Raw genomic sequence first — 14,152 nt, forward strand, 5'->3', positions numbered from 1 at the left:
TATCCTAGGTAACTGAACATTACAGTGTACGACCAAAACCTCCATTAACGAGCGAGTTCGGTAACCTGCGTGTTTGGAAAACGTAGCCGAACTACACTTTCAGGTGTGTTCGGTTACATGTTCTTGACATATGGTAACCGAACTGGCCCAAATCTACATAAAGAATCTCATTTTTTTGAAAGTTTGGAGCAATTCGACCAACATTATCTAAGTTTGAAGCCTACCTGGGTACCCAAATACCCTTCCTCCGGTTGGTGGTTGGTAAAATTCATCTTTTTTCATGTTTTCCTTCTTCATCTTCTCTAACTTTACTCTCTCAATAATTCTACTTCTTTAAAAAAAAAACTATCTGATTTTTTAATCTCATTAATTATCTTTAACTTAATCATCTCACTAATCATTACACTAACTAATCATCACCCAAAATTAATCAGGAGGGTAATTTAGGTATTAATATAAATATCTAGATAAGGGGTGACCTAGATTTACTTCTAATGTCTTTACCCAAAATAAAACCATGGTCCCCAAAAAAATCATGGTCCCCAAAAAATCGTTCCTTTTTTGTCCTTGCAATAAGTTAGGCCCATGGGCTCCTATGTTATTAGTAGTGGATTAAGATATACGATATTATTAGTAGTGGATTAAGATATTCGGCAAGGTAGTTCCAATTTTGCAACACACTTACATTCTACGAATATTCCCCGATTTTCTTATCTGAGAAGAAAGATTTACCTATATCTTAAAATGACTTGAGATCCCAATAATATTGTTTCATCTTCACCGCTTCTCAAAACCCTTTCAAAGAAAACTCGAGAGTTGGAAACTTAAGGTAAAATTTTCTGTTGCTTATCTTTTGATATTATTATTAAGAAATTTTCACAAAAATATAGCTATTGTGATTAGAATAGTAAGTAATACTAGTCATACTTTTATTCTTTTCTAGTAATTGTTTTGCATATGCTTTTTACATTGGCGCTGTTGGGTATAATGGATGGATTATCAGCCAATAATGGTTCAGTATGTTCATTAATAATGGGTTTAATCTGTGTTACATCTCTTGCGGTTTTGGATTTCGAATTATATGTGTGTATACCTTTTAGTTGTAATCTTGATAACCCATATGTATTGCAACCAAACAGGAAGATCTTTGTCAGTACGACAGATAATTTTTCGTCGGAGATTTATTTAATTAAATTGCTGATTTGAGATTTCTTCTACTGTTTATTGTGTTTGTCGATATCTTAAGTGTTGGTAGAATGGGAAATCTATTTTGCTGTGTCAAAGTGGATCAATCCAAAGTAGCTGTCAAGAAAAGGTTTGGAAAGTTTGTAGACGTACTCGAACCGGGATGTCATTGCCTGCCCTGGGTTTTTGGTGAATACGTCGCTGGCCATCTTTCACTTCGTGTGCAGCAGCAGGATGTCAAGTGCGAAACTAAGACAAAGGTCCATCTTTCAGCATATCGCCAATTTTTTTCTTCTTAATTTTTTTAGGGAATTTAGGTAGGTTGCATAAAGTAGGCTTTGCTGAAACAAATCTACAACTAGTAGACATACATCCCAACCCTGAACCCTGAACCAACTTGACTTTTCGCTTGTTTTTCTTTGTTTTTTTGCAGGATAATGTTTTTGTCAATGTCGTTGCATCAGTTCAGTATCGGGCAATGGCTGATAGGGCTAGCGATGCTTTTTACAAACTGAGTAATACGAGGACCCAGATTCAGTCATATGTCTTCGATGGTATGAATTTTTTTAATAGGATTGCGTGTATGTTTCTTTTCAAAAGTCCGTTTGTATTATAGGAAAGGCTAACCATTATGGAAGTCCCTCCTATGTTTCAGTTATCCGAGCAAGTGTTCCAAGGATGAATCTTGACGACACCTTCGAGCAAAAGAATGAGATAGCAAAAGCTGTTGAACTGGAACTGGAGAAGGCCATGTCAGCTTACGGATATGAGATTGTGCAAACACTCATTGTTGATATAGAACCCGCCCAGAATGTGAAGAGCGCAATGAACGAAATTAGTGCTGGTAGGAAACCATTTTGTTTTTCGAAAGTGATATGTCCATTTGAATGTATGATTGCAAGAGTAGGTTAAAAAACCTTTATTTACTTGGATTTGCAGCGGCAAGGTTGCGGTTAGCAGCCCAGGAGAAGGGATAATCTGAAAAGATCATGCAAATTAAGAGAGCTGAGGGAGACGCAGAGTCTAAACACTTGTCTGGATTGGGTATTGCTCGTCAGCGCCAAGCTATTGTGGATGGTCTTAGAGACAGTGTTCTTGGGTTCTCGATTAATGTTCCAGGGACTACGCCAAAGGATGTTATGGATATGGTTTTAGTTACTCAGTATTTTGATACCATGAAGGAGATTGGAGCTACCTCCAAATCATCAGCTGTATTCATCCCTCATGGACCTGGTGCTGTTCGTGATGTTGCCACCCAGATACGGGATGGACTTCTTCAGGCAAACAACTTGCATATTGATTAGGTTTCCTTGTTCATGTGATATTTGCTACTTTTGAGATTTTAGTTCTTTTGAGGGGTTAGTAGCTACTCTATATTGTTTTGTATTACATGTAGGATTCTAATAGACGAAGCCATCAGTTTATTAGATGCTATATTATTTTGGAACATTTTCGTCATATTTCCTCGACACCTTGATTTCGTACTTAAATTTTTGCAATATGTACACATTCTTTTCTCGGTAAAGTCTAAATATTCTTAAAAGTCTAGGCAATGGGAGCAAAAAAACCAACGACCTCAGCTCCTCTTCTTTACTCTGCACAATCCCTATTTTCCCCTGCAGAAACGGTTCCTTCCATGGCGTGGGCCGTGGGACAAAAAAAACACTAAGGTCAAAGACGTGCTCTCCACTTGTGAACTATGACTATATGCAACATCCTATATAAGGTACTTCCCATGCATGCTTATCAAAAAATATAATTATATACCAACAAAAAGTGTCTATTAAAAAATATATAGCCAAGTAGTATTCGTCAGAGTTCAGAACATGGATTCTTGGACACAAATCCTTCCACACCAAGACCCGTCAGAACAAAAAATTTCAACGGTACAAGATAGTGTTATTATTCAACAAAATTGCCATTTGGTTGTATTTCAAATTAAGTGCTTCAGACCGGTCAACAAACAAATTAGAAGCATAGAATGTGATTCACAAGCAGTAACATTTGTCAAGTTTGGTGTGTGTATATATATATATAGTGATTGAGTTAAAGTAAGGATAGGACTACCCCTTACTGACCTGATAATGACAAGAATATTGCCCCACGTGCCATCTTTTAATCACTCTAGCTGGCATTCATGGTAGCTTTTGATATATGATAGCATTGTGTGGTTGAAACTATCCATCTTAGAAAATTTATCTTCTGCTCTCTCTACTATCTCATCATCTTCATATACTCAGTAATTCAATGTCTGTCTATTCGACTTATTCTATGACGGCTTCGGAAGGGATTCTTGTTAATGGTGTGACTGAAATCTTGAAGAAACCGCTCCCGGCTATTTCTCAACAAATTGGTCAGGCATGGGGTGTTAAAGATGACTTAAGGAAGCTGGGAAAAACCTTGGAGTCAATTCAAGCTTTGATTTCTGATGCCGAGGTGAAACAAGTAACTGATGCTGCTGTCAGACTTTGGTTGAGAAGGCTTAAAGATGTTGTTTATGATGCCGATGATGTTATGGATGAATTCTATTATGAAACCATGCGTCGTTTCCAAAGAGGAAGTCAGCTCAAGCACAAGGTACGCGATTTTATTAGTAAATCCTCTAATCCACTAGCGTTTCACTTTAAGATGGCCGGTAAAATTCGAGCCAGAAAAGAGGCTTTTCTTAAATATAGCCCACACTTTTATTAATCATAGTCCATTTGGCCTTGATCAATTTGTTTTTGGGAAAATTAAGGGCAGGCTCAAAGTTTTTTTTCTTTCTTACCCTCAGGCCCACAATTAATTTCTGCTACAGTCGCACCCATTGTTTTTTAAAATTATTAAAAAGGTTTAGAAAGTCGGTAATACCCCTTCGCCGGTTTTGTACGGTTACAATAACTCCCTGAATGAAAACATTTATTTCATTACCCGTTACTTCTTTTTCTCTATTTCTTCTTCATCGGTTACAATAGTTCTGCAAAAGGATTTTGTTTTTCTCCATCATCATTCGGAGAAACTAAACCCTAGAAATCAATTTCAAATTCGAAAACCCTAAAAATCATCATCGGTTACACAGTTCATAAGAAATCGAAAACACGTTCATCAGAAAATCAATTTAATGGATGAAACACCTTCGAAAACGCGTCTTCAGAAATCGAAACAGAAGAAAACAAGTATTGATAGTAGTTTTAACCGATGCATTCATTAGATTTTTTTTTTTTCGATTTTAACTTTTATTCTTGATGTTGAAGACGAAGGAGAAATTCAGTCGAAGAAAAAGAAAAGAAATGGTGAGATTCAGCAATTACTTCATCTGTTTGTGTTTTGATTTTGTTTTTTCCATTTGTTTTTTTAATTTTAAGTTTCCATTTTGTCGTACCAGAAGCCGATGATGAACCAGAAGCCGGAAATACCAAAAAGAAGAACAAATCTAAGAAGAAAATTGTTTCTGGTGAAATTTTCATCCTCAAATATGTTTATCCCTAATTTCTTTTGCTCTATAACTTACCCACTCTTTGATTTTAACATCAATTTTACCTGAAGATGTTGAAGATGAAAAAGGAGAAAGTGATAGCGATCAAACACTGTTAAAGATGAAAAAGAAGGCAAAGAAGGATGCTGAGATAAGTTTGGAAGTCTCTGGTATGCATCCTCACTAATTGATGTGTTGATTCTGCATAATAAAAATGCATAACATAAATTTGCATAACTAGTTCATTCTGCATAAAAAAAAACTGCATAACATAAATCTGCATAACTTGTTCTGCAGATGCATGATAGGGTATGCAACATCAAATTAATGTGTGTAACCTGTCATGCAGCATCAAATTAGTGTGTGTAACCTGTTATGCAGATGCATGACAGGTTATGCATATAAAAAATACTGCATAATTAACTCCCATTTTCATCTGTTTAAATTTTAACATCATTTTTACCTGCTGATGATGATAACCTAGAAGAGCAAAAAGGAGAAACTGCTGGTGACCAACAACAAAAGGAGACAAGAACCAAGGGAAAACATGACGCTGCGAAGAAGAAAAGAAAAGTCGCGGGTATGCATTTACGTTCTCATCTGCATAACCTGTTATGCATCTAGGTGCTGCTTACCAAAGTTACTGCATTACTTAATATGAATAGCTTGTTTATTTGTGTGTTGAAAAGATCCTGAAGCAAGCCTGTCAAGGAAGTCACAGAGATTAAAAGATAAGGTGTCACCTCAAGTATCACCTAGTTCACCTCGGAAAAAGCTACTAAAGGAATAAAGAAAGCAAAGAATGCTGCGCCAAAGGAAGTATTGGGTGATGATACAGATAATGAGGATGCCGAAAATGGTAAGATTTTCTTGTGGCATCTTCTGTGTGATATATTGTTTAATTGTTGTCATTGATTTGTTTCAATATGATTTGGCCTGTTTCAGTGAGGCAAGATGTTGATCATCAGAAGAAAGGAAAAAGACATGAACCCAAATCGAAAGACCTGAAAAGGATGAAGAAGAAGCAAATCGAAAGATCCGAGAGTGAAGAGGAAGAAGAAGAAGAATCTAATAAGCAATGTGTTGTCTATAAACAAGGTGCGTTGAATTCCTTCCTATTCCTGTTATGCATCAGTTAATAAACTTCTATTATCATTTATCTTCTTGTTTGTATGTAAAACACATTATGCTTGTTAAAAAAACAAATGCATAACAGATTGTGGCTTCTTAAAAAATATGCAGAATATGTTATGCAGTCAACTGTTTGTTTATGTAGTATTAACTAGTAGTGCATGATAGATTATGCATGGTAAAATATGTGCATAATGGTTTATGCAGATGCCTGAGAAAGAGGCATGTGTGGTTAAATGCATAATAAGTTAAGCAGGGTTGTGTTTTTAAATGCATAATAAGTTATGCACCTTAACAAATCAATGCATGACATATTATTCAGTTCCAATATTAAATGCATGACTAGTTATGCATTGTTTAGACTTGCTGCATCACATGTTATGCATATAAAAAAATGTTGTTATATTTGTTATGCATTACTTTGTTGTTCTAAAATAGCAGTTCTAAAATGCATTTTTTTTGTTCTTTTTTTTTATGGAGTTAAACCTAAAACCAAATCTGCAGTTCAAGGAGGTACTTATAGAGCAGGTTTCCTTAGGGTAGGTCACTTGTTTAATAAGATAAAATACAGAGGTGGTTTGAATCCGTTGCAGGCTAACATGATGAATGTGTGTGTGTTTGGAAAGTTCTATAACTGGTTATATGCTGCAAACATGGCATACTTGGATGGTAAGAGCAATAAGATGATGGATGAACTCTTTCTATCATATGACCATGAACATTTGAATCAACATTCATTCAAGTTGTCTGAAAACAAGTCCATAGCATCAACGTCTAGTGAGCTTGCTGTTACATTTCTGATTCCAAGAATTGAAGGAGACAGAGGAAATGATATTCTGACTTCGAAGGCAGAGATAGAGCTGACTCAGTCACATCCCCTCGTCAAGCAATTCCCATTCAAAACAAAGCCAGGATTTATCAGCAAAGATCCCAAAGCACGGGTAACAAAGGTGTGGATAGATGATATTGAAAGGATGGTGTTGGAAAAACTTGATACGAAAGGTCATGAAGAGGAAGTTGTCTTCCTTTACATGCTAGTCGTCTTGTTCTTTTGTCGTTAAAGTGGAGACAATTTAGACGTCTCGTATGTTAGTTTGGTTAAGGATTTGGAAACCATGAATTCTGTCTCTTTTCCTGATCTTATTCATGAACACCTGATGGACAGCATCAAGACTGTCAAAAGAAACAATCTTCATATCAGGAATTGCAGTGGTTGCACTATATATTCTCTTGTGAATTTTTTTTTTACTTTCATAACATCTGTCAATAAATATTACTTTCTTGGATACAAAATATCTTATTAGTTATTATTTTTAGCAGCTTTGGTTGGCTGAGCATTCTAACATAGATGAGATATCATCAGACATCGTCAAGGTCAGTTCCAATGCTACACCGAGAGCTGCGAAGTGGGACTTGGCAGCAATGAAAAAAGCAATGCTCAAGAAGAATATTACATTCTTAAAGGTACCTGTTTGTGAATATTTCATGATTTATAATTGACCTTCATGCATCTATGACAGTATCTCTAATTTCCTTAAAAATGAATGCATAATAAGTTACGTTGGCAAAAAAGGATAACTGCATAATACGTTATGCACCTTAATAAATCAATGCATAACATGTTATGCAGCCGAATATATGAATGCATGACCGGTTATGCATTTTTCAATATTGAAAAGGAGTTAAGCAGGGTTGTGTTTTTAAATGCATAATAAGTTATGCACCTTAACAAATCAATGCATGACATATTATTCAGTTCCAATATTAAATGCATGACTAGTTATGCATTGTTTAGATTAGCTGCATCACAGGTTATGCATATAAAAAATGTTGTTATATTTGTTATGCATTCCTTTGATGAGTGTCATTAATCATGTTGCAGTACAATGAGAAATTTAGAGATGAGTACAGTGCAATGGAGATGGAATTCTGTGAACCAAGAAAACCAAGAAAAAGGAAAGAGATATATGATCTCGTCGCAATGAATCTTGAAGAGAACAGGGACAAGTATGAAGAAGCATTTCTGGATGCGATTAAGATCATTGAACAAGAAACGTGTCCCCCCGATAGTGCTGAAGCAAGGTTGCAGATCATTGAAGCAAAGCTGAAAGACATGAAGCAGACTCAGGAGAGGAATAGACAGAGTGGAGTAGACTTCAATGAAAAGTTGTATAATTACGTGAAGGAATTTCTCTTTGATTGTGGCAACATAGAAGTGCAGGAGGAGTCGTCAGGTGGACCTAGTGTCAATGTATCATCAGCTGAGCCAAGCTACCCACTGAGCCAAAACTTGCCAAGGAATGAGACTCTTGTTGAACAGGTATCTTCAAATGAACCACCTACACAAGAACCAGTGCCATAAGTTATCAGACTCGATAGCCAAGACCAAACGGCTAGTCAAGGTATCCAGTCTTCACCTTTCAAGTTCATGGACATGGAAAAAAATGTTAATCTCTCCAGCGACGACAAGGAAACAGAAACTCAAGTGGAATTGGAGACAACACCAAATATAGCAACAACACAAGAAAGACTTGAAGCACAAGAAAGAGACTTTTTGGCCGGTGGTGATGATGACATTCTTCCAGAAACTCAGAAGAAAGCAGAAGAATATGTGGTGCCCACATTTAATATGTATTTATCACAACCTGCTGCTGCAATTAAAGATGATGCTGGTGGACCACAACAGCAAGCTGAAAATCTGCAACAACCCGCTGTTGAGATACCACAACATCAAACTGAAGAACCACAACGACCAGAAGAGCCAGTGGCTGAAAAGCCACAACAAGTAGCTGTTGAGATGGTTGTTGATGCAGAGAAGGAGATGGTGGTTGAGAATCCTTTAACTCCTGGTGCCACACAAGATGCTGAAAAAGAAAAAGGCTATAATGAAGATGCTGAGATGGAGACCATTTCACAAAACCTGGTACCTAAAATATAAACAGATTTTGTATTTTAAAACTTTTAGAAAAGCAACATAACATCTTTTATTATGGTATTTTTATTAATGTCAAATCAACTATGTACTACTTATTATTTTTAATCAATTATAAACTGTTTACTATATTGTTGTTTTGCTGTTTAATCAACTATTTACTTAATTTCATAATAAATTGTTTATATCTAACACATTTTGGTTACATGAATCTCTAGGAAGAAGACGTAGGAGGGGAGTTTATACCAAGAACAAATTTTTTGAAGAGGTCACCATTGAAGAAAAAGTCAGTATTGAAGCGAAAAGCAAACAAGGCAGAAGAGGATGGGAAGCAACCAGGAAGCAAGGTAAGAAGAATCAAGGAAAGGACAACAGGGAATCAAAGGACAACCAGTGTACTATTCAAAGATTGTGAGCTAGGGAAGCAGCAGAAGCAAAAAGACAAGCCTGATAAGAATAAAGTTGAAGAAGAAAATCCCCGTACGTCTGCTGGCTTGCCGTTCAGAAAATTACCTCCGCTGGAAACAATGGAATGCTTTCAAGATTACAAGGATACAATAGAACCAGCCATGATGGAAGTACTGGATACATACTTTGAGAATGCCAACAGCCTGTAAGTACATCAAAATTACCTTTATGCTTGTTTGTATAATATGTCATGCAGCTCCCAGTGTTTAATGCATGGTTAGTTATGCATTGTTTAAAATATCTACATCACATGTTATGCAGCTCCAATGTTTAATGCATGTTCAGTTATGCAAAAAATGTTGTTATATTTATTATGCTTGTTTAAGAAATCAATGCATTACAGGTTATGCTTCTTACGAAATAAATGCATAACAAGTTATGCTTAAAAAAACCCATGCATAACAAGTTATGCTTAAAAAAAACCCATGTCACTTGAATAAAACATCTCGCCAATTATGTCTTATGTCATGTGCAGAAATTCGGCTTGGAGTATCAGAGAAGGAGAAGACCCTTACTTGTGGGATATTCGAATTCACGGAGATATAATAAGGCAGCTAATGAATAATGAATACTTAGAAGACCAAGTAGTACGCTACTACAGTTATAGGTTGTTCAGGAAGCGGGAAAATGAAAAGATGGCTGATAGTGTTGAACATAGGTATGCAGAGTCTGCATTCATGACGCCAGATGCTTGGGTAAGTCAAGAAAATAAAATCATTTTGCTACATAACAAGTTATTCCTGCATATTATCTTATGCCCATATAATTACTTCTGCATAAAATGTTATGCAACTAGATTCAACTGAATAACAAGTTATTCAACATTGTTTTCTACACCTGTTGTGCACCCTTTCAATTGCATCCACTAACTTTTTTTTCCTAAAGAATATTTCTTTTGGAGTTCTTTGTTAAAACAAATGAGAAAGATGGGATTTCCAAATTTGTTGGAGAATTCATCTTGAATCTCCCTATTGAAGTTGAGAGAATGTTCATTCCAATGAACTATATGACAAAGGAAAACCCTGCTGGTACACATTGGACATTGTTAGAGTATGACTTTTCAGAGGGTGAGTGGAACTACTATAACAGTCTTGAAGGCTATAAATCTAACTACAAGAAACAAGCTCTCATAATGGCAAAGGCTTGTATGCCGTATTTGATCCAAAGATATTATGAACTGAATCTATCACCACAAATCGTGGATATAAAGAGGGAACCGCTTGTATACAGGGATATTTTTACCAAGACTGTTCCTGAACAAGGTCATCACCCCGACTGCCTCATATTTGTATGCTACTATATGAAGATGAGCATGAAGTCAGGGACAAATGGCTGAACTTGGGAAAGGAAGATGCAGTAGAAAAAGCCAACAAGAAAAGATTAAGTCTGGTATTGAAAATGCTGACGGATCTTGGAAACAGTTGGGCGATAGATTCCAATGAAGACATCTAGGATGATGTTGCGCGTCAATGTGATGAAGCTGCGCGTCAATGTGAAGTTGTGCATAATAGAAAGGCTCAAACGTAACTTTGTTTTAACAACCTGTGTGTTGTTGGTAGGTTGAGAAATTTAACTTGGGAGTGAAAACTAATGGGAAGGTAGTTAGTGTGAAGCTTAACTTCAGTCAGTAGTTATGTGTAATGTGTTGGTATGAAAACTTAACTTTAGTCAGTAGTTCTTGTCAGAACAACTTATGTTATCTTGTCGATGTTTATATATATATTTATTATATATCAATGCTGGTTTCATTCCTTCTATTTGCTGCAATCTTATTTCATTTAACTAACATCAGGTTACAAGGAAAATGAAGGAACAACATGTTACATATAAACATCTAAATAACAAGTTATGCATGAAGGAACCACATTTGCATGAGTCGTTATGCATCCATCTTTAAAAGAATAAATGCATAACAGATCGTGCATCGTCGAAAAACAATGCATAAGAGATTATGCATCTTCAAAACAATAATGCATAATACGTTATGCATCATAAAAACTAATGCATAACAAGTTATGCATCATCAAAAACTAAAGCATAATCCATTATGTATTTAAGAATAAAAATGAAAACATTATCTGATAGAAGCAGAAAAACACACAGTGAAAAAAAAAAGTATTTTTCATAAAACCAATACAAAAAAGAAACTAAGTAAAGAAAAAGTACTTGTTCATAAAAACTAATGCAGAAACTAATGAAAGAAAAATGAATAAGGTTCAAACATAAAAGTAATAGTCTGAAGAAACAAACAAGATAATTGTTCTCCTTTAACTTCCCTTAGGCTGCTTCGGCGGCTTCGGAGGCTTCTTGTAACAGGTAGGATTCGTACATGTTTGCTTGTTATGATGACCAAGCTCAAAACAATTACCACAACGCATAGCTTTCATGGGCGGCTTCTCATATATGCTCAAATGCCTATTAGCTTGTGGTCTCCCTGGCGGCATCCTAACATCAGGTACATCGATAATATCATTACGTTCATAAACTTCAGGATTGTTATAGTTCGGAAATGGATGAATTGCATGGCTGTAGGCATTATTGAAGTATGAAGTAGTGAAATAAGGTTCAACAAAATCATATGGATTAGAACCATACATTTTTATCGATGCGAAAGCATGCACACATGGAAACCCATACACGCGCCACCTCTGACAAGTACATGTCCTTTCCTCAAGGTTAACACTATGATAACTGTCCCCTCCCTCCACTTCATAAACATGAGTATCAGACTGTATAACCAACCAGGTTAAACCCTCATCAATAAGATCCTTCATCTTATTTTCATTCTTCGGTGTGAGAATTGTTATGAAACTATTACCAGTATTCCGTCTTTCTGACATCATACTCATCACATCCTTCCTTATCTGATCCGGAAGTGCATTTGCAGGGAGCTTCTTGTGTACCTTCATCCAAATATTGAAGGATTCAACAAGAGTAGAAGATGTCCTACCATACCTACAACCATGGAAAAGTCATTTGACCACTTCTCTGGAGGGATATCTTCAATATAGTCGGCAACCCAACCACAACCAGGACCCCTAATGGTAGCGATGGAAGTTTGGAAACCTTCGGGACTAAGAGCATACACAACAACTTGAAATGAATCAATAACTGCACCATACCTTTCGTCAGATGCATTAATAGGTAAGTTCATCTTAAGATGATAATAGCAGAAACTATGGAAGGCTCCAGGAAAGTAAAATGGAATCGCTCTCTTTAATCCTTCTTCACGATCAGATAAAAATGTGATTGGCCTTTGATCATAATCAAGAACATTACTCAAATTCCTCATGAACCATTCCCAGTTATCATTATCTTCACCAGGTACCAGGGCCATGGCTAGTGGGAAGAAGCCTGCACAGAAAAAAATATAAAATCAAGCCAGCGTCTACATGAAGTATGTGCATCTAAAAAAATGCATAATGGATAATGCATCTAAACTAAATGATGCATAAGACATTATGCACCTAAAACAAAAAATGTATAATGTCTTATGCATCTAATCAGAAATGATGCATAACCAGAAAAACAAATAATGCATAATGTCTTATGCATCTAAACTAAATGATGCATAAGACATTATGCATGTTAATAAAAAGGATGCGTAAAATCAATAAGTGAAAACCATAATGCATAAGACATTATGCACCTAAAACAAAAAATGTATAATGTCTTATGCATCTAAAACAGAAATGATGCATAACCAGAAAAGTGAAAACAATAATGCATAAGACATTATGAAGCAAAAATAAATAATGCATGAGACATTATGCACATATATAAAAAGGATGCATTATCAGAAAAATTACCATTTTCATCATTGATAGCGGTTGAAGCCATGAGGCATCCTCTATATGTCACTGTAAGAAAGGAAGCATCGATATAAACCATGGGGCGAAGGTAACGATAACCATGGATGCATGCCTCGAAAGCAATAAAAAGACGCACAAACTTATTTGAAGGTGCCTCATCTTCTAATTCAGCTGAACTATCCTCGTTCGCTTCAGGTTCATCCGTTTGAACTTGAAAATCAATCCAACTCCCAGGATTTGTGCTGCGAATGGAATCTACATACCATGAAAGATGCGAATACGACATGGCTTCATCACCAAATATATCCTCATACACTTTCTCTCTTCCGTTGTAAGCTTGGTAGTATTTCACATTGATCCCGTAGCTAGTTTTGAAAAAATTTGCCAAATCAGATGCTTTGAAACTCGGATCACTTCGGATTTCATCCTTGATCAGACTAGAAACAAATTTACTGCTGAGCCTGTGGAAAAGCCTTTCAGTTCCAACATCACAGGTATGACTGCTCTCATATTTATTAACCTTAAGCATCCTGTTTTCAGCATCAACAGCACAAACCTTATACTCCCAAGGGAAATTTTCTTTTGAGCATTTTGCATTGAACCTGCTAGGTTCATTCTTCTTATATACAAGAACACACCCAGCTTTTAACTCGTATTTCTTCACTACGATACGTACCTCTGCTACACCTCCAAAAAACACTTTACCAACTTCACCAAGTAATTTATCCCAACCTTCAGTCCTAGGAACCTTGTTAACAGGCACAAAACCATCTTCAAGGAAATTCACCATAGCTTGTTCGGGTTCAGGTTCTATTACACGACTACTTGAAGCTCTACTACGACTTCTGGAAGAATTACAGCCAACTTCGACAAGTAAATCAAATCTCTTCTGACCTTTACAGTGGCAACGAGATACAAAAAATTGAAGAAGAATATCAGAATCAACTCGCACAAACTTGCTTCCATCATTAAAGGAAAATCTGACATGATGCGGTAATAAACGAGTCCACTTCTGGCAAACGGCTATCTTCAAAGACTCCAAAGTTGTGTTGAAATCAACAATATGTGCTACTAATTCACTGAAGTAGTGAATTACAGCTAGTGCACTACCAACAGGCATTTTCACTTTGCAAAACACAAAGAGAAAAAACCAAACATATCTATCCTGCA

The 14,152-nt window shown here is 36.1% G+C and overlaps 1 long non-coding RNA gene and 1 pseudogene across 2 annotated transcripts; both read left to right on the top strand.

Annotated features, from left to right (window-relative positions):
* The first annotated feature begins 1,253 nt into the window (after window positions 1–1,253).
* Window positions 1,254–2,489, top strand: LOC113335292 (annotated as a pseudogene).
* Window positions 2,490–3,385: 896 nt separating this feature from the next.
* On the top strand, window positions 3,386–7,137 carry LOC113335330. Of its 2 annotated transcripts, none has more exons than XR_003353279.1 (8): window positions 3,386–3,762; window positions 4,419–4,457; window positions 4,550–4,618; window positions 4,711–4,809; window positions 5,124–5,219; window positions 5,329–5,498; window positions 5,585–5,737; window positions 7,091–7,137. It is a non-coding gene; the product is annotated as an uncharacterized LOC113335330 (long non-coding RNA). The 2 variants fall into 2 exon arrangements; XR_003353278.1 differs by having other exon boundaries at window positions 5,127–5,219.
* Window positions 7,138–14,152: the final 7,015 nt, after the last annotated feature.

Source organism: Papaver somniferum, unplaced genomic scaffold (genome assembly GCF_003573695.1).
Source record: "Papaver somniferum cultivar HN1 unplaced genomic scaffold, ASM357369v1 unplaced-scaffold_139, whole genome shotgun sequence".
NCBI lineage: Eukaryota > Viridiplantae > Streptophyta > Magnoliopsida > Ranunculales > Papaveraceae > Papaver > Papaver somniferum.